General features: G+C 46.3%; 1 protein-coding gene across 1 annotated transcript in view; it reads left to right on the top strand.

The window, feature by feature from the left end:
* Nucleotides 1-2,735: 2,735 nt before the first annotated feature.
* RAB30 (RAB30, member RAS oncogene family) overlaps nucleotides 2,736-17,894 on the top strand; it is a 44,582-nt gene continuing 29,423 nt past the window's right edge. Inside the window, exon 1 of the mRNA XM_086622121.1 lies at nucleotides 2,736-2,813. The gene's annotated coding sequence lies outside the window, so the exon portion shown is untranslated. The remainder of the gene's footprint in view (nucleotides 2,814-17,894) is intronic.

The following is a 17,894-nucleotide window of genomic DNA, read 5'->3' as shown; positions in this document are numbered from 1 at the left end:
GAGAGAAGCAATAAAAGTAGGAAAGAAATAAAAGGGGCTGCAGTGGTAATTCAGAATTCTTCAGAGGTATGCAATTATTACTGGAAGTTATAGCAGCAACAGAGCATTACACTCACTCCACTTTTCTTCTTCAGTGGTAGTATGGCAAAACTGGACAAGCTGGAGGTGGAGAGAAGAATCTCCTGTCCCAAGACACCAGACACTTTACAAAAGAAAAAAAAAGGCAAGCAACTGGTTCAGATCCTTTAACTGGAGGGAGCTGGATTTAAAGAGCTAGAAGAATACCATGCATAGCTGTAACATCAATAAATCTTGAAAGGCTACAAGATTCAGGTTAACTAACTGCATCACAGAACATCTCGTGACATCCTTTCTCCACCATTCAAGTGTATCCTGGGGCAAGGAGACTATTATACCCATGTAGTTACTGTGAGGCCATATTCTGAGCAAATGCATCGTACTTACCTCCAGGAGGAGCCAAAGTATAAAATAAAAACTCATAATTCCCATTTTTCCTGAGCTATACCACTACTCGACTTTAACCAAGATTTCCAGCGAGCCTGCAAACCTCTTCACAACTCTTTTCAATGGAGTATCTTCTTGAAGTAATGAAGTACTTTATTTAACAGGAATCAGCTGCAACTAGAAACAAGTGTTATTTCACAAACCACGCAATACTTTTGAGTGTCCTCCCTTCCAGTTTGGAGCAAAGATCTTCCACGAGTTATTTCAGGGAACTCCAGTCTCCTTAAGCTTAACAGTCTCCTTAAGCCTAACAGATTTAATTAATCTGTCCCTCGGTGAGCAGATCATCTCCTGTTCCCTGACACAGAGACTAGCGCAAGCAGGGATGATGTTCAGTACATGAAAGCCTGCAACCCGCTGCTCAAAATCTAGCCTATCTCCCACATGCCAGGCACAGGGTATGCCTGGCCTCACACAGCACCTGGTCAGCTGGCTAAGCCACGGCAACACGACAGCAAAGCACAGGTAAGAAAACAGGGAAGCAAGTCAGCTCAGCTGTTTCCACACCATGCTCAGAGGTTTTCCACCACCTCATCCATTCTCTCAGCTTTTTCAAGGTTGATTTATGGACACGCTGAGGACAGCTGCCTCCAGGAGAGAGTAAAGCTCCTCCTGCCGGTCACATCAGGCCACACGGTTATGACAGCCATCAGCGCCGTTATCAAACAAAAGCCCCAACCCTCCGAAGAGCCCCAAATCAGCAACCACCCGCTGTGTGACACGGGCACGTCCCCGCCTGCTCCCTGCCCAGGGGTCCCCCACCGAGGCCCGGCCAGGAGTTCAGCCTCGCTCTTTAAACCCCCGTCTGCACCTCATCCTGGGCACGGGGTCACACCCCGGCACCACAGCCCCCGCTCCGGGCTCCTCTTCCCGAGCACAACGCCGAGGGCCACCGGAGCCGCACCGCCCACCCCCCGCCCCAAAATCTCGCACCGTCCTAACGCCGACACGCACCGCAGCCGGCTGCCGGCCGGCCCTCACAACCGCGACCGGCAGCCCCGTTCAGCCGCCTTCCCCCGCCCCCCCGCCCCAGCTCCTTCCAGACCCACCTCACCGGGCGCCGCTCCCGCGCTGCCGCCCGCCCCTCAGGGCCTCACTGCCGCGGCGCACGAGGGGGGGGACCCCTCCGGCCCGCAAAGGGGGCGAACCCCGGGAACGGACTCCCGCCCCTCACCTCGCTCCCGCCACGGAGAGGCACTACCCTACCACGAGCCGGCGGGCGCAAAGGGACAACCGGCCGCGACGCGATGTCCTCCGGGGCCCTCCACAACCCGCCGCGCCCGCCTAGCCACTCCTCAGCCTCTCCTTTCCCTCTCGCAAGCTCTTTCCGCCTCCTAAAGCAGCACCTGAGCCCCACTCTCCCCCTTTTCCGACATCTTAACCCCATTCCCCGCTCCCTCCTCCTGATCTAAAAGCACCCCACGCCATCAACATGGCGGCCGCCACCGCCTCCTTCCCCACCCCCCTCCCGCTCCCCACCGCGGCCGCGCGGCGCGGGGCCTGTCGGGAGATCGAGTCCCCTCCCGGCGCCCTGCCGCCCGGCTACGCCTCTTGCGAAACTACAACCCCCAGAAGTCCCCGCTGCCGGCCGACGCCAGCCAATGGGGAGGCGGCGGCCCTTCCGCTCGCCCCGCCCCGGCGGGCGAGAGGGGTGATGTCATTGCCCAGCGGGCGGCCGCGGGGCTGCGCCGCCGTTCATTGTGCTCCGCTGGTGCCGCCTCCCGCTGCCAGCGCCGGCCACCGTGGGGGGGTGGCCCTGCTTTTGCTCCAGCCCCCTAGCACTGGCTCGGGGCGGCCCTGCTCCTGCCCCAGCCCGAGGGGCTGCCCTGCGGCGGGGGCGGCCCCGCACCCATCCCTGGAGGGGGCTGCCTTGCACTGAGCTCCGCTGCACCCATCCCGGGGGGCCTGTCCTGCCTCGGGAGTGGCTCAGCACCTATTGCGGGGGACTGCCCTGTAACGGGGAGGGGGCCCAGCTCCCATCCCCGAGCGGGGCTGCTTTGCGCCCGACCCCGCTGCACCCATCCCGGGGAGCTGCTCTGCACCGGAGAGGTGGCCGGTACCCAGCCCCGGGGGAGCGGACTGCCTTGCGCCCAGCCCTGGGGGGCTGCACCGCACCAGGGACGGCCCAGCACCTACTCCCGAGTGCGCGGGAGCTGCAGCGCACCCAGCCCCGCTATCCCCATCGCGGGGCGGCCCGGTGCTGCCAGCCTTCTCCCGTCGCCGGTGACCGGCTCCTGGCTCCCGCCTCGTTTTATGGTCGTGGAGAGGGAGGAAAAATCCCAAACCAGGTGAGTTCTGCGCTTCTCTTATTTTTATGTGTGTTTTTTCCTCCCTTTTCTTACCACCCCCAACCCGCCCATCTCCCTATGCGCTTCCTCGCACTGTGCGTTCCCCAGCGGGGAGAAGCGCTGCCGAGCGGGGCTGCGCCGCCTTTCCCTGACATTGCTGAAAAAGGGGGGCAAAAAACCCTCAAAACCCCCTAAATCGGAGAAATACCGCGGGGATGAGCACCCCCTCCCCGCCCTTCGGGCCCGGCGGGCAGGCGCGTCCCCGCCGCGGCGACACCTCCGCGGCCGCGCTGCGCGTCCCGCAGCCTCCGGGAAACTCCCGCAACTTCGGGATGCTCCGGACGCCCCGAAATAGCGCCGTCCTGAACGGCTACCACCGTGGGGGAGCCCTGTCCCGTTTGTCTTCTGCATTGTATAACAGTGAAAAATAAGATGGATTTTTAATTCCTGTCGTTAAGGGCTGCTGAGCGCCTGTGAGACCCGAGATTCCTGGGGGGAAAAAAAAAAAAACACAAAAAACAACAATATTTTTAAAAATCAAATAAGCGAAGTCTGTTTTAAGGTTGGTTTTGGGGTGCTGGTGTGCTGTGTCGTGTGGCTTCTATGTTTCGACACTCTTGTTCTTCCCTTCTTTCAGGGGAATGGGGGAAATTTGAGTCAAAGTGACCCTCCATTCCGGCTGCGTGCAGTTGATCCAGGTTTCTTTTCCAAGTCATGTTATGAGTATACATCTTAAAAATTGTCGTTTGGACAGTCTGATGGTTTATTTCAACTTCCAAGCTATTGCTCCAGTCTTTTTTCCCTTTAACTGCAAATACAAGAAGCATGTAGATTTTAAACTTTGTAAAAACTTTGTGGTCTATCAGAGCTTCATTTTAGTGTGGTTTTTTGTTTGTTTCCCTGTCGCTTGCAGTTTGTGAGGTGCGGTTCAGGTCTTTACTTGAACAGCGCTATGATATTACTGCAAGATACTAGATTTATTTTTTTTTCTTCGTGCATGAGGAGGTTTTTCCCCTTCTGTGACTATGATATTGCTGACAATTGCTCGCGAACCCCAGACACCTAATTTTGTGTTGGTGGCAGTGAAATGTGTGTGCACGGAGGAGTCCTGCTCGTCTCAAATCTCTCAGCGTCTTTCAGTGCCCTTTAACGTTAATCCACTCCAAAGCCCGACTTGGAGGCTGTTCTGAGGGCAGGAAGAGTGTGCAGCTGAGCTACTTCTTATTTTTTTTTCCCCTTTCGCTCTGCTGCGTATTTGCTTCTGCGCTTCTCTTGTGTAACTGGCACTGTGTGTCCTCTGGCAGACTCTCCCTGGAATCGCAGCACTAGAGGACGGGTGACATGAGTGCGATGGGGACAATGAAACTCCCTGTTTGGTTTAATCCAAGTGTTTGTCAACACCGAGGCGGTGGTTGGGGTGTCCATGTGCAATGCCCAGCGTTTTACAGCCTCCCCTCTTCCAGTGGGATAAACATGCTGCATCCACACCTCCTCCTTACGTTTATTTTATCTGTGTTTTTTCCTTCCTTTCTCTTTGTTACTGACTCAAAGGGGAAGAACAACACTGCAGGCAGGAGTTGCCTTTGTTTTGTTGGTCTTTTTTTTAACATTTTTATTTCCTGGAATGGCATTTTCCTCTTTATTTTACAAGGGAGGGAATGAGTAATCTAATAGAGGGTTTCCCATCTTGGCTGTAAAAGGAGAAGTTTTATAGCAGTGATTTTGTTTGCTATGGAGAGAGGCATTGGAAATGAAGTGATAATTTGAAAGTGTAGCCTGGGAATTGTTCTGGGAAATATTGATACAGAAGTTGTGGAGAACAAGCAGGGAATCCATGGCCAGGGATTTTTTTTTAGTTTAAAAGTAATGTAACTTTTGCCATGTCCCTCTTTTTAATGTTGCTTTCATCTTTATCTGTGTCTAAATATCTCTTTAGAAATGTGTGTTGGAATTCATGCTTGTTTTATTGTTTTTCCAAGTTATCAAATCTATCGAATTTAGAAAGTCTTGTGACAATGTGCTTGTGTTTTCAAGCTATATTATACTACTGCCAGAAGTGGATTAAAAATGTAACTCAGAAATCTACACTATTAATAAGATGAAATTTTGCTGTGCAGCAACAGAAATACAGACACATAAAAATGGACCAAAAGCTGCAAATCACTCAATGGATGAGTGATTGCTGTGAAAAAGCACAGATGAGCTCAGGGCCCGTTCCTCTTGAGTAATTTGAGTCCTGATCCTGCAAAGACCTAAATGCAGACCTGTGCATTTACTGGGGTTCAAGAAGTCCCTGAGATGCCAATTGCTGGAAGAAGAGAGACTGTCCCAGGAAGGCAACACTAAATGTTTCCTCTGATCTTTTACCTTTTCCCCAATTTTTTACTCATGTCCAGTGTTTGAGACAGGATTCAGGACTAGATGGTCCCATGGTCATACTTCGTACAATTTTCTTGTATATTAGTCTTGTTCTTAATCAAATTGAGTTTGATGCTGTTGTTTGGCTTCTTAGTAAAGCCAGAAATCGCATCTTTGTAAGTTGGCTTTATGAGCTTCGCCTACATGCCCCCTGCGCTGTATTAAATTGCCCGTCGCAGAACTGTTGTAGGAAGAGGTTCAAGCTGCCCTGGGACGTTTGGGTGTCTCCCAGCCTCATGTATGGGGAGATCCAAAGACTGGTGAGATGAGGGGAACTGGGAAGAACCAGAGCTGGGACAGACTTACTGTCTCTTAAGCTTCACTTTCTTCTCTGCTCCAGAGCTGAACTATAAGAGGACAGAGAGTTTTGTTGCCTGGCGTTGAGGTCTGGTGAGGCAACTGGAGTTTCTGAAGGGGAGAGGTGGATGGATGAAGAAGGCTTTTTTGGAGGAAGTAGGCAATTGCTTCCCAAACAGGCATGGGGAGGGAAGGTGAGAACTGGGGAGTGGGAGAGGTGTCTGTGAGCAAATTGAACCTCCATTTGTTGCCTTCCATGAAAGAGCTTTCCTCTGTTTGCCATCCAGGCCACTTGTTCCTCTCCTTCCCAGGCCCACCTCTTGGGGGGTAGATGTTGCTCGCAGCCGGAGCTGGAGTGTTGGGGCAGGGTGGTGGGGCAGGACCAATAGTTTGAGTGCAAACATTGCTCTTGGCAGGCACAAAAAGAGGAGTGGGGAATGTGCTAGGAGCTAGTTCATACGTATTGGCAAATAACCAGCCAGGCAATGCAGAAGTTCGAGAAATTCATCGCAATAGTGTCTGGCATGACAGGAGCACAGAAAGTAGCACAAGACGGGCATCCTTGCAGCGATGAGGCTATTTAAACAAGGAAGCTCATATAGATGCTTGCAAGACTTCAGAGCAGGGGATTTAGGAGACATTAAAATAATCTTCTGTATTATGGATGGATTTCCAACGCTGGAAACATCAACACAGTTGGAGAGAGCTTGGGGCAGAGATGCTCAGCAACAGCCCTGTTTTGGCTGGAGGACAAATGAGATGACCTAAGGCAATGTTTTGATTGACTCTCTAGTTTCCGTAATTTCATTTTGCAGCAAGTCATTTAGCTTCCTGTCCCCCCCCAGTGATTCTGTCAATAACTAACTAAATCCTCATTTTATTTTTAATGGCTCTCTTACAGTGGGAAAACACTGATCTGCCACGTTTGTCATACAATCCTGATGTCTCTTGGTCAGCCTGTGCTTAAATAATGAATTTCAGCTGAGGGAGCTGAGTCAAATATTCCTCAGGTGCTAATATGTTGAATTAATTAGGGCAGAACAAGGATGGACTTGTCCCTTAAAATCATTTAAACAGAGTCAAAACCATTTTAAAGTCTGTTGCTGTTACAGCAGTTTCATAACTAATTTGTGCTATTAAACGTTGGCCCTGCGTAAAGTATTAGTGAGATTTGTGTTATAATGTCATTTGATTTCACCCTGCGTAGATAAAAATCATTAGAGAGCTTTGTTGCATTGAGCTGGGGATAGATATTTAGGTTGCAAACAGCTTGAGACTCAATTGCTATTGGTCATCTCGCCTTTCCTGAATTTGCTGCTCCTGCCAAGCTGTGCTTCTCTCTCTACGCAGGGGTGCACTCTGCCCTCATATACTTAAGGCAAAATTTAAACCACCTGTTTAACCTAGCTATTAGTTTCCTGAGATAATTAAGGAATAGTTGTACCGAGGAGAAAACCTTCTGTAAAGTCTTGCGTCGCTCGATATAGAGCATGCCTGGTGGAAATTTGCTACTGTCCTTTTAAAGATCACAAGACACCCTGTTTATCTTCTTTCCTTTTAACAGAAATACTTTCTTTTAGGCACTGCTGAGCTGAAAGTTAACTGTAACCTTTAAGTATCTGAATAGTCTTTTCTTTTAGACCTTGAAAAGAGTAATGGGGAAAGGGAGGAGAGAGAAGCAGAAGGGGAGGAAAGGCTGTGCTGGCATGAAAAAAGATGAGCTCTCACATGGTTTCTCAAAGGACTGTATCCTGCAGGGTGATTTAAAAAAGGGGGGGGGGGAGGCGGGGAAGAAGTATTAGAGATGCCCAAGTGTACAGGAGTCAAGTGATGTTTGGGGAACTCTGTTCTGCTAAAGATGCTCTCCACAGAGAGAGGAACGTAACGCAGGGCGCCAGCAGCCCGACCCAGTGCTGCCCTGTGCTGCTGCTCGTCTGGAGTGAAGTTACTGCAAACCAAACTCTGCTGTTTTGATTAAGCAAAACATCAGTTACTCGAAGGGCAGCACGCGTGCCTTTAAAGTGGGAGTGTTTCTTGATATAAATCCAGGCTATTGTTTGCAAAAGGGAATCGCCATGGGACTACTATCCCGTAGGCTGGTGTGAGCCTTGACACCAGTTTGTTTGGAACCGTGAAGAAAATGATTCCCTCTGCGTATGAGACTCTCATCCCGCAGTAGCAATGGGTTACATCTGCTTTCCAGAGTGTTTTGGACTGAGCCCCTTACATCTGAAAAAAAAGGAGCTTTTATTGCTTCAGCAGGAGGGATTGCTCCCTTACCTGGCTCTGGAAGTATGGAGTCCCTCTCCAGAGTAATCAAGTGGTTAGAATAGAATATTTTCAGTTGGAAAGGACTTACAAAGATCATCTAGTTGAACTGCCTGACCATTTCAGTGCTAACCAAAAGTTAAAGCATGTGTTAAGGATATTAACAAGGTCCTTAAGGTCAAGGTTCTTCCAGTACCTAAAGGGGGGCTACAAGAAAGCTGGAGAGGGACTTTGACAAGGGCATGTAGTGATAGGACAAGGGGCAATGGCTTTAAACTGAAAGAAGGGAGATTTCTATCAGCTATAAAGAAGAAATTCTTTGAGGGTGGTGAGGCACTGGAACAGGTTGCCCAGAGGAGTTGTGGATGCCTATCCCTGGAAGTGTTCAAGACCAGGTTGGATGAGGCTTTAAGCAACCTGGTGTAGTGGAAGATGTCCATGCCTGTGGCAGGGGGGTTGGAACTAGATGATCTTTAAGGTCCTTTCCAACCCTAACCGTTCTATGATTCTATGACATTATCCAAACGCTTCTCAAACACTGACAGACTTGGGGCATTGACCACCTCTCCAGGAAGCCTGTTCAAGTGTTTAACCACCTTTTCAATAAAGAAGTGCTTCCTAGTGTCCCATCTAAACTCCTCTGATGCGGCTTTGAAACATTCCCATGTGTCTCATCACTGGATCCCAGGGAGAAGTGATCAGCACCTCTCTCTCTTCTTCCCCTCCTCATGAAGCTGTAGAGAGCCATGAAGTTACCCCTCGCCTCTTTTTCTCCAAACTAGACAAGCCTGAAGTCCTCAGCTGCTCCTCACAACCCATGCCGTCCAGCCCTTTCACCAGCGTTGTTGCCCTCTGGCAAAGCTGTACAGGGTTGTATGGGATGTTTCACCTGGGATGTCACCACTGAGATGGTACCAGGTCGAGGGGAACTGCTGATGTGCTTGTTACCATCCATTTTCTCTGTGCTTGTTTTCCATTTGCCTAAGCTTCTGCTTGCTTCAGTGCAGCCACCCCACCTCCCCTTCCCCACTGCTTTTCTTCTATCTAGTGATGTTCAGCAATAACCCTTTAGGAGCTTGGATACTCCCCGGCTACAAATGAATCCGGGGAATGCTGTGAATAGGTGTAAATAGGAGACATTCATCTGTAGAAGACGTGACACCAATAGAGAACAGGTTACTAAAGATGTTGGCTAGAAAGAAAAATGTGTGTCCATTTAGTAGATCAGCCCACCTATGCTCTGCCCTGTGGCAGATGAAAGTTAAGGCACAGGAACTTGTCAAGCCCTCCTGTTTTCCAACACTTGCTCTTTTGCTCCCAATACCCATTCATCCATAGATACAAAAGTGATGGGAGATCCAGAGAAATCTATACTCCAGAAAAACCCCAGATCCATGTTCAGGATGTAGATCAACACCGTGAGTTGAGAGGTGAACACCAGCGTTCAGATTTATGGGCGATAAAAGAACGCATGCTGGGGCTGGAAAAGAAATTTTGGGTTTGCTATGTTATAAAGAATGCTTTCAGTAATGAAAAGCTGACTTGAAAAATAGTCATTAGCACTTCTCTGTGATTTAAATTTCATTGCCTGAACTCAAGAGTAATGGAAAATAGATCAGTCAGGGCTTTTATCTAACAAGTTTTTAAAGGAAGCCAACTTCATGTCTAATTAGTGAGAAGTTCTCCATGGGGCCATCTCTTACGCTTCCAGGGTCTTAACGCGTGGTGTTTTCATGACAGTTGTGGCTGCAGCATGGGAATATTTACTTAAAATAACGTCCTTTCTTAAAAACATAGTAAAACAAACTTGTGTATGATTTCATTTCTTAAACAACCTGAATTCTTGTTAGTGACCTCAGGAAGTCCCCTAAGGGGTCCCCATGCTGTGTGGTCTCATCTTCCTGTTGCTTTCTGATGGCAGAAGGGAGTTTTAAATTCCGTCTTCAACACTGGAGATTCAAGCTTTCTTATGATGGCTACTCAACTTGATTAACTGAGAGAGGAGATGACTGCCACTTGAAAAAATAATCCTTTCATTGTTGTTCTTTATAGCTGTTAACTCAAATACCTGAAAAATAAATGCAGGGTTGAAAAAGCTTTCCTGACTCATTTGGTATTCCTGTTAGTCCTCTGGAGACATCAGGTTATTCCATCCTGAGATGAGTAATCTTTGGAGGTGAGAATCATGTAGCCTGAAATCACTATGGGGGTATCAGTTAATTTTTGTGAATCAGGGAAAAAAAATTAAAAGATATAACATTAGCTTTTTTATTCTTGCATCTCCCCTGAAGTTCATGGTGCATCATGCCCTGTGGAGAAAAGGTATTAACTCAGAGAAACCTGTGGTAATTAGTTTAATTAAAACCCCAATGAAGACTGGAGTAATCTATAGCTTTCACAGGAGCCTAAGGGCAGGTTTGGGATTTTCATATGTCTCTGGACTGTTGAGAACCCTGGGATGGTCATTTCCTGCTTTTGGTTCCACGTCCTGGTTGAGCTGAGCTGTGTAGTTGCAAGTTCAGCCTGTGTGATGATGGGTTTGGGCCCTGTTCCTTTTTTCTGTAATCCTTGTTTCTGTGGCATAAGTGCAGAAAAGTGCTTTCACTCTAAAGGGATCAATTTAACACAGTTTGCAGCTAATTCCATGTTTTCTATCTAAAATTTGCTTAAGCGAAGTGAATATCTGCATCGTCACAACTACTCCAGCCCTGCGAGCGATAGCTGCCTCCTATAGCCAACAGAAGATTGTGGCGCCCTCTAATTTTTATGTATCCAATAATATAAAAATCTCCACTGCAAATATTTGCTCTTGAGAGCGTTAGGTGGTTATGGGGTGATTCCTGAACAATGTTGAGTCTACTAAAAAAAATAAAAATAAAAATCATGCAGAGACTGTATCCAAGCTGCGTGTACCAGAAGCTTGAAACATCAGAAGCAAATTCGGTGCCTGATTTCTCTATTGCATTTGTCCTTGTTCAGAACAATTTGTTCCTTCTAAAAAGGGAACTGTGCCCGTTTTCTCCAAGCCAGCAGTATTCACATTTCTAAAATATGGTAGTAGTGTTTTGCTCGACTGGATAGATGGATGTGTTTGTGCACATGCATAGAAAACTCCCAAATAGACCTAGGGTCCTGTTAACTCTTTAATTTCAGCAGGCAAAGGGGAACCTCTAGAGTCAAGCTATTAACTCCAGGATTTCTGCTTAATCTATTTAGGAGGGAGAAGTTAGCATGTGACTCGGCTGGGAACTGCTTTGCAGTATCTGTAGGAATGAGATTCCCTCTTGTGTTGTGACCTGCTGTTGGCTGTTGCCGTGTGCTGACCACCTCGTGTATGGATGTAGCGCGTGCTCGATGTAGAAACAAACTGTCTCTTTTTAGCAGTTGCCAACACTAAATTCTGAACTCTTTTGCCTCCCCTTAAAACTGGAAAACAAACTTAAATATGTCCATATTGTGATCCTGAGGTACTTCTCTATTTCCATTATGTTTGTAAACTCTGGAACTACTTTTGTTAATGTAGAGCATCTCCCTCTACTAGGAAGTCTTTCTTTTTTTTTTTAGTAGCAATTCTGTTACAGTTCTGCAGGAAAACTGTCTTGCTGCATTTGCACTATGCAGATAGTTGGTCCCTAAATGTCACCAGGAAGCATTGACAGAAGTGTCTTTAAATGCATGGCTTGTGAGAAGTGTCTGCTGGGTCACGTTGGACATCCCTGTGCCAGAGATGATTGTAATTTCCCCATCCTGGGCCATAATACATGGTTATTATGGACAATTCATGAACTTCCTGCTGCAGATGTGAATTTTCGAAGCTCCTTCTCAAGCTGCTGCATGGCCAGAAACACTTATGCTTCCATCATTCATAACTTCACGTTACTCATCGTAAACCTTCAGCCTTTTGTCAATGGCCATCCCATTTATATCAATGTTGTCTCTAACATGATGTGCCTCTGGGTTGGGAAACTGCTTGGTTGAAGCCAATCTTAAAATTATTCTTTTTTTGCTAGGTTAATTTTTTGGGGACCATGTCTCCAGGCTGATTTAGTTTGCTACCATGCAGGTGGTTAGCTGATATTCAATAATAATAACAAAAACATTTTTTAAACAAATCCCCCCTAGTTAGAAATTCAGAACTGAAGAAATTCAAAATAAATTGAGCATTGACTTGCATGGCGAAACAACCAAGGAAAACATTCATTGTGGGCTGAGGCTAATTCTTTAGAATAAAGGAGGCTGATTGTGAAATAAATATTAAATAAAGTGTCTCATTAAGTTCTGCAGTTTTACAAAAGCTGTCGCCACAGGGAGGAAGAACCTGGCGTGAATTATTGTTTGTTTACTGCAGCTGTCAGTCATCGCAGCGGTGAGCGTGTTGCATCAATGCATAGAGTAGCCATTAGTAACCAGGCCATCCTGCTTAAATGTCAAACTCTTTGCTGGAAAAGGTGTGAAACTACATAAAATATTCTTTCCGTCTCGTTAACACATCTTTCACAATATTCCTTGTTTTGCTTGATGACATCAGTTCTTGCAGATACAGAAGAAGGCTTTAGAAATATCTCCTGGGCAATGTTGAGTTCATAAATTTAATGTTCATGCTTAGCTCATGAATTTAATTGTGTGTGTTTGACACTCTGGAGGACTGGTCCATTCCCAGTTCAGCCTCTGCTGCAGTTCAAGTCATTAATTTCTCTTTTTGACTGTTCCTATATTTTATGTGTAGGTTGGCTTTTGTTATCCGTGATAAGGTCTTTGGGATAGGGCTTTTATTTATTGGTGTCTACCTTGTGCAATCTGCAGTTCTCTGCAATCTGTAGGTGTTACTGCAATGTGAGTAACCAGTGCTGTAACTTGGCGGGGGGAATAGCCATTAGTGATTTTGGGGAGCGACAGCCTCCTTAATTTCACTGCGAATCAATTCTATAGAATTTGCAGTTGCATCTAGAAAGACGTATTTTGGACTTTGAAGGCAAGACAATAGAATTCTGCATCTGTTTGGTGTTTATAGGCAAGCCAGTTCTAAACTTTCTGTCTCTTGGCTGCCTCCATCTGTAAAATGGAGATAACCTCGGAGGGATGCCTTGAATATTCAGCAGTGATTTATTATATGCCACCGAAGAAAAGTGTTACGGGCAATGTTAATGAAGTTTATTACTCAGCTTCTCTGCTGCACGTTGATCAGTATTTCAAGCATCTGCAGTCTCCGCAGTGAGCGCTAGCAAAATTTTAACTGGGCTTAGCCTGTGGATGACTATAATAACTTGAATTTACGTGGGGCTTTTCCTTTGGAAGAGCTCCAAAGAATTTTATAAACTGTAATGCAAACCACAGTGTAAATATTGCCTTAGCAGCCACCAGCTCTCAGTGAGGTGCTGCGTGATGGATATTGCGATGCAGCTGGCAGCCGTGTGCGAGAGGAGAGCGATAAAGAGAGGTGATACTGCAAGGGGTGGTGGTGACACAGGCAGGGAAATAGGAAGACAAAATGACACTACCTCAGTTGTGATTTTTTTTTTTTAGCTTTGATGTGATCAGCGATTCCTAGAGATCAAGTGACTCTCATGTGAAACATGGCATTTTTTGTTGCAATCCCACAGCGCTGCGATGTTGGCTCGATTCCAGTTGAGCAGAAAGAGCTCTGCTAGCTCCCAGGGTTTTTTTCTTGCAGAACGTTTGCATTTCTGGACGTCTTCATTCAAATACTGTGGTACAACAATGTGATTTTGGGGGTTTCTCAGGCTGGTATGACTGTGTGATGTCCTCTTCTTATGGAGGCAAAAGGTGCAGTCACCTGGAGTTTGCTCTGTACCTCCAAAAGACTTGAAAGTATAACCCAGATAACTTACTCTCAAACCGAAGTCCGATTAGCCCTAACTCCTTTTGGAAAGTGCAAATACCTTTGCAAATATGTTGGCTAAGGATTTGTTGTGTTCAGTCTGGTTTGTTCACTCAATCATGGAGCCTTGACTTCTCCCCTGAATTGTAGGCAGCTAAGTTGGGTGGTCTAATGTTAAATGTTGTTATTGTAGTCCCAGATACCATCACAGGAGAGAGATGGCAGATTCAGAAGTGCTCCGAGATGCTTGTCTCACAGTTTGATAGTGAAGCCGGACCTTATATGAGACTAAGTTGGAAACCTTAGCTAGCTCCTCAAAGGTAGGGAAGACCAAATAGTGCCATTGTGTAGGGTGTAATCTGCCAGACCACTATAACACGTTACTGCTTTGATAGACTGGACACAAGGTTCAAGTTGTCGAATCATTTATTAACAAGAGGTTCATCAGCTTTTGTGTCCCACACAGGAACACATTTTAGAGAGATTTTCAGCACTTTTAACTCTTGCGGCTGAATGCTGAAGGTGCAAGGGCTCAGAATCACTAAAAACCAAGACAGAGTCCAGGAAATGAGTATCACAAATGAGTAGCTACCACTGGAAGCTACAGCAGGAACATCTGGAGAAGAAATGCATGGCTGCTACGTGTGCTCTTGGCGGACAGACATTTGTGTCTTGAGCAACAAGCAGCTGCAGCCAAACAGAAATGGCAAGGGCAAGGGTCAGCCTAACTTACAGTGCAAATACTGTTTTGGGGCTCATCCCAGCTGCCTGTTGGTCACACAAATTGTAGAAATTTGTAGCATTTTCTTTGCCATTTTGCAAAAACAGTCTGTCCTTCAGTAACTTTTGAGCCTGTTGGCCAGGCTAGATGATTGCAAAAGCTTGTTTTCCTTAGAAAATAGGGTTAAAGTGCATGTAACACTTTAAGGAGTGGGGAGTTGATTGAATTCAGATGCTTGTTTGGCAACATTCATCCAAAGCTTGCCTGGTATGGAGCAGAGGTTGCATAGTATCATCTTCAGGCTTGATCTGGGCAAACCTGTATTTGCGTTTGGAGCACCCTGGGCTGATGGAGACCTCAGCAGTCAATAGAACCCAGTATCAGGCTTGGCTTCCTGCCTGGCTATGTGCTTACACCAGTCTTTACAACAAAGACACAAAGTGTAACTATAGGCTGGTGGATGAATTTATATTTTTGGTATGTTGTGTTGCTGGGACTTTTTTTAAAGCCTTTGTGTCCAGTATTCTGGTCTTTCTAGATATTAAAAACCCATCAATCCTATATTTTGCTAGGCCTCAGCTGCCATTAAATGTATCTACTGATAACAGTCAATGACTGCATTAGTGTTTAATCCAGTACATTTTTCAATGTTAGAATCCTGTTCATCCATATTGCTGTAATCGATTCCTCCTGGAAATAGCGTGGTAATTAGAGGAGAGACTGATTTGCAAGCATTACTGTGACGTGTAACCACCCTGTCTTGTTTTGATCCTTTCATTACCTTCGCTTATGACTTTAATCGTGTACCATCTTGAGTAGGACTGCGCGAAGGAGAAGTGTGAACTTTTCATTTGCATGTTAATGGCACTTTGGGAAGGTGTTATGGGAATTCAAGCAGTGCTATGCAGAAAAAAACCCCATAACTTGTCCAGTATGCAACAACTTTGATGGCTAGTGGTTCAGATGTTGCTAATAATCAGGGTCTTTTTTCTTCTGATATTGCAAATGCACCTTTCAAACGGACAAGGCAATTGGTATGATTTAGAAAGGGAATTGTGATGGAGTACGCCTTCCTGTAATCAGCATCTAGCTCCTCCTAGGGAGCAAGAGCTTGTAATTTGTGTGCTCTTTTTAAAGGGAGGATGTATTACTTGAATCTTAATGTGTTGTGACACACAGGAGATATGTTGGAAAGTCGTATTTCTCATATGTGAGAGGTGCATGTTGCTGGGAGCGTGGGCCGTTCTCAGGAGCTGAAGGACTGATGTACAGACAGTTTTGAGAAGCTGGTTTGGTATTTGAGGGTTTTGGCCGAAGCTCTGATGTTTTACTGTCCAACTTCTGGTTTTAAAAAAGGAACATCTGTCATTTTATTCTAACCCGAAGTGGTTCCCAATGTGCCTCTGTGTGTGATTGGGGTCTTTTGTCCTCTTGCAAAGGACAAGCTCATAATGGCTATTATGGCCCTTCCTGGGAAAGTGAAGATCCTCTCTGTCACACATCTGCTTTTGCGTGGAAAGGTCTCCCTCTGAACAGTCAGAGAAATCTCTGTAAATATTGAAAACACATCTTGTGACACTTCAAATCCTTCCTCATAATTCCCTGCATTCCTGCTGTTTGCAAGAATCCTGAGCCATGTGCTTCCAACTCACCACCAGCATCTCAGCCTGACGGAGCTGGGAGGGATTGCCACCATCTGTGGATCAGACCTGGAGGGAAATGAGTGGTGTGGGAGTAACAGCCTGGCATTTCCACTTGGGGACAGCCGGATAAGGCTCAAGAGGGGACACTTGCTGCTTTAAGGGTGGCCTGCCAAGCAGGATCCCTTCTCCTGCATCTTGCTGCTGTGTGTTGCTGCAGCATCCTGTGGCCCATCGTTGTGTCCTGAAGAACTGTGCAAACGCAAAACACTGTTTCCAGCTGGCAGAGCTCAGCTCTTTCTGGTGGGTGACAACAGGTCGTGGTCACAAACAGGCAGGACAGTCCAGGTAACAGCAGTATTTTTGAGAGGAGGCAGCTTGGTGGGTGTTTGCAGGGAGATGTGACCGTGCATGAGAGAGTGAGTGGTTGATGCTGCTGCATTTGCATTGAGGATAACTAGTGGGGTGTAGCCTAGACTGTAAAATAAGTGTGAAAAGTAATAACAAGGAGTTGGAGAGCCATGGAAGGAAGAACAATGGGAAACTCTGAAGATACAGATCAGGAAAATTGGGAAAATTGTCTTTAACAGGATTTTCTTTCTCTTTTTTTTTTTTTTTGAGTGGGGATGCCAGGAGAGATCTAAGTTGAGATCTCTCAAGGCCAGAGAGAGACCTTTGCAATAACTGATATGTGAGGGGATGCTGATGCTGGATTGGATTAATCCTGAAGGGACTTTCTTTATTTTTTAGAAGGCTTCACTGATGTAATTCTGGAGGAAAGAGCTCTCTTGCCAACAGAGGTTAAGCCAGTTCTTCACATGAATGACCTGCGTGAACAGTGAAGCTGCTAGTTGATGAGGCTTTTGTTGGGAAGGGAAGAGCTGTCCTCTGGAGGAAAGGGAGGAGAGGGTTTAGGAATAGGTAGATGATATCTGTTTTAAGCTGGGAAACTTCCTAAATAACTATCATCAGCTCCTGGAGCTTCAGAGCTGCTTTTGCTGTCCAGGAGTCTTCCGACCTCTGCAATACAAGGAAAAATAGTATTTTCTTGCCGTTCACAGCTTTGCCAGTTCAGTTTCTGCCTGTAGAATGTTAAATTAGGATAGAAAGCATTTCTGCTGGAGTCTGGGGACAGAGATGGCACTAAGGCATTAGCAGCTAGGGGAGAATTTGGGGAGTTGCAGAGCAGTGGGATGTGGCCTGTCCGTGAAGACCCCCAAGGTGAAGGTGTGCCATCATGGGTGACAGGTCCTCCAGCACTTTGGAGTGGGTAGAGGGAGAAGAAAGAAGAATTCGCTATAATTCTTGCTAGTGAAGAAAGAATTATCTTCTTGATTTGGATAGCTGTAACTCTTACACAAGACTTAACTAGGGGGAATTTCCTGAATACAGCCCAGAAATAGTTCCCAGAGAGAAATACCAGCCCTATCACACCTTTTTTTGGCAAAGACAAAAATGCATGTAGAGAGCATGATACCAGGGCAGCATAAGGCAGATATCAAGATTGCAAAATGAAAAGAAGAAGAAAAAGAGAGATAATAGTACAGAAAAGCAAAGCGTTGTTGGGGGGGTGACAGGGGAAGGAGACTGAAGAATTAAAATAGTCCAACAAAGAGCATGTGAGGATTAGTTCTGGCTACATGGAGGCTACTCCCAAATTTTTGACCTTCTTCTCACTTTTGTTATGTGCTACTTGTTGGTACCTTGGTGTGCACGATATGAGTGCAAATCAGGCAAATCACTTATCTGTTACTTTTTTCCCCATCTTGCCTGTGTATATGGAGTGCTCAGAGATGGAAATAATGCTTATTAAGTGATTTTTTTCTTTTTGTGTAGTACGGAGTACATTGAGGCCATCAACCTGGCTCAGATTTAGGTGTTATTGAAACACAGATTTG

Source organism: Tauraco erythrolophus, chromosome 1 (assembly GCF_009769465.1).
Source record: "Tauraco erythrolophus isolate bTauEry1 chromosome 1, bTauEry1.pri, whole genome shotgun sequence".
Taxonomy (NCBI): Eukaryota; Metazoa; Chordata; class Aves; order Musophagiformes; family Musophagidae; genus Tauraco; species Tauraco erythrolophus.
The sequence above is the reverse complement of the archived record's forward strand: the minus strand, read 5'-3'. Positions and strand labels throughout refer to the sequence as shown.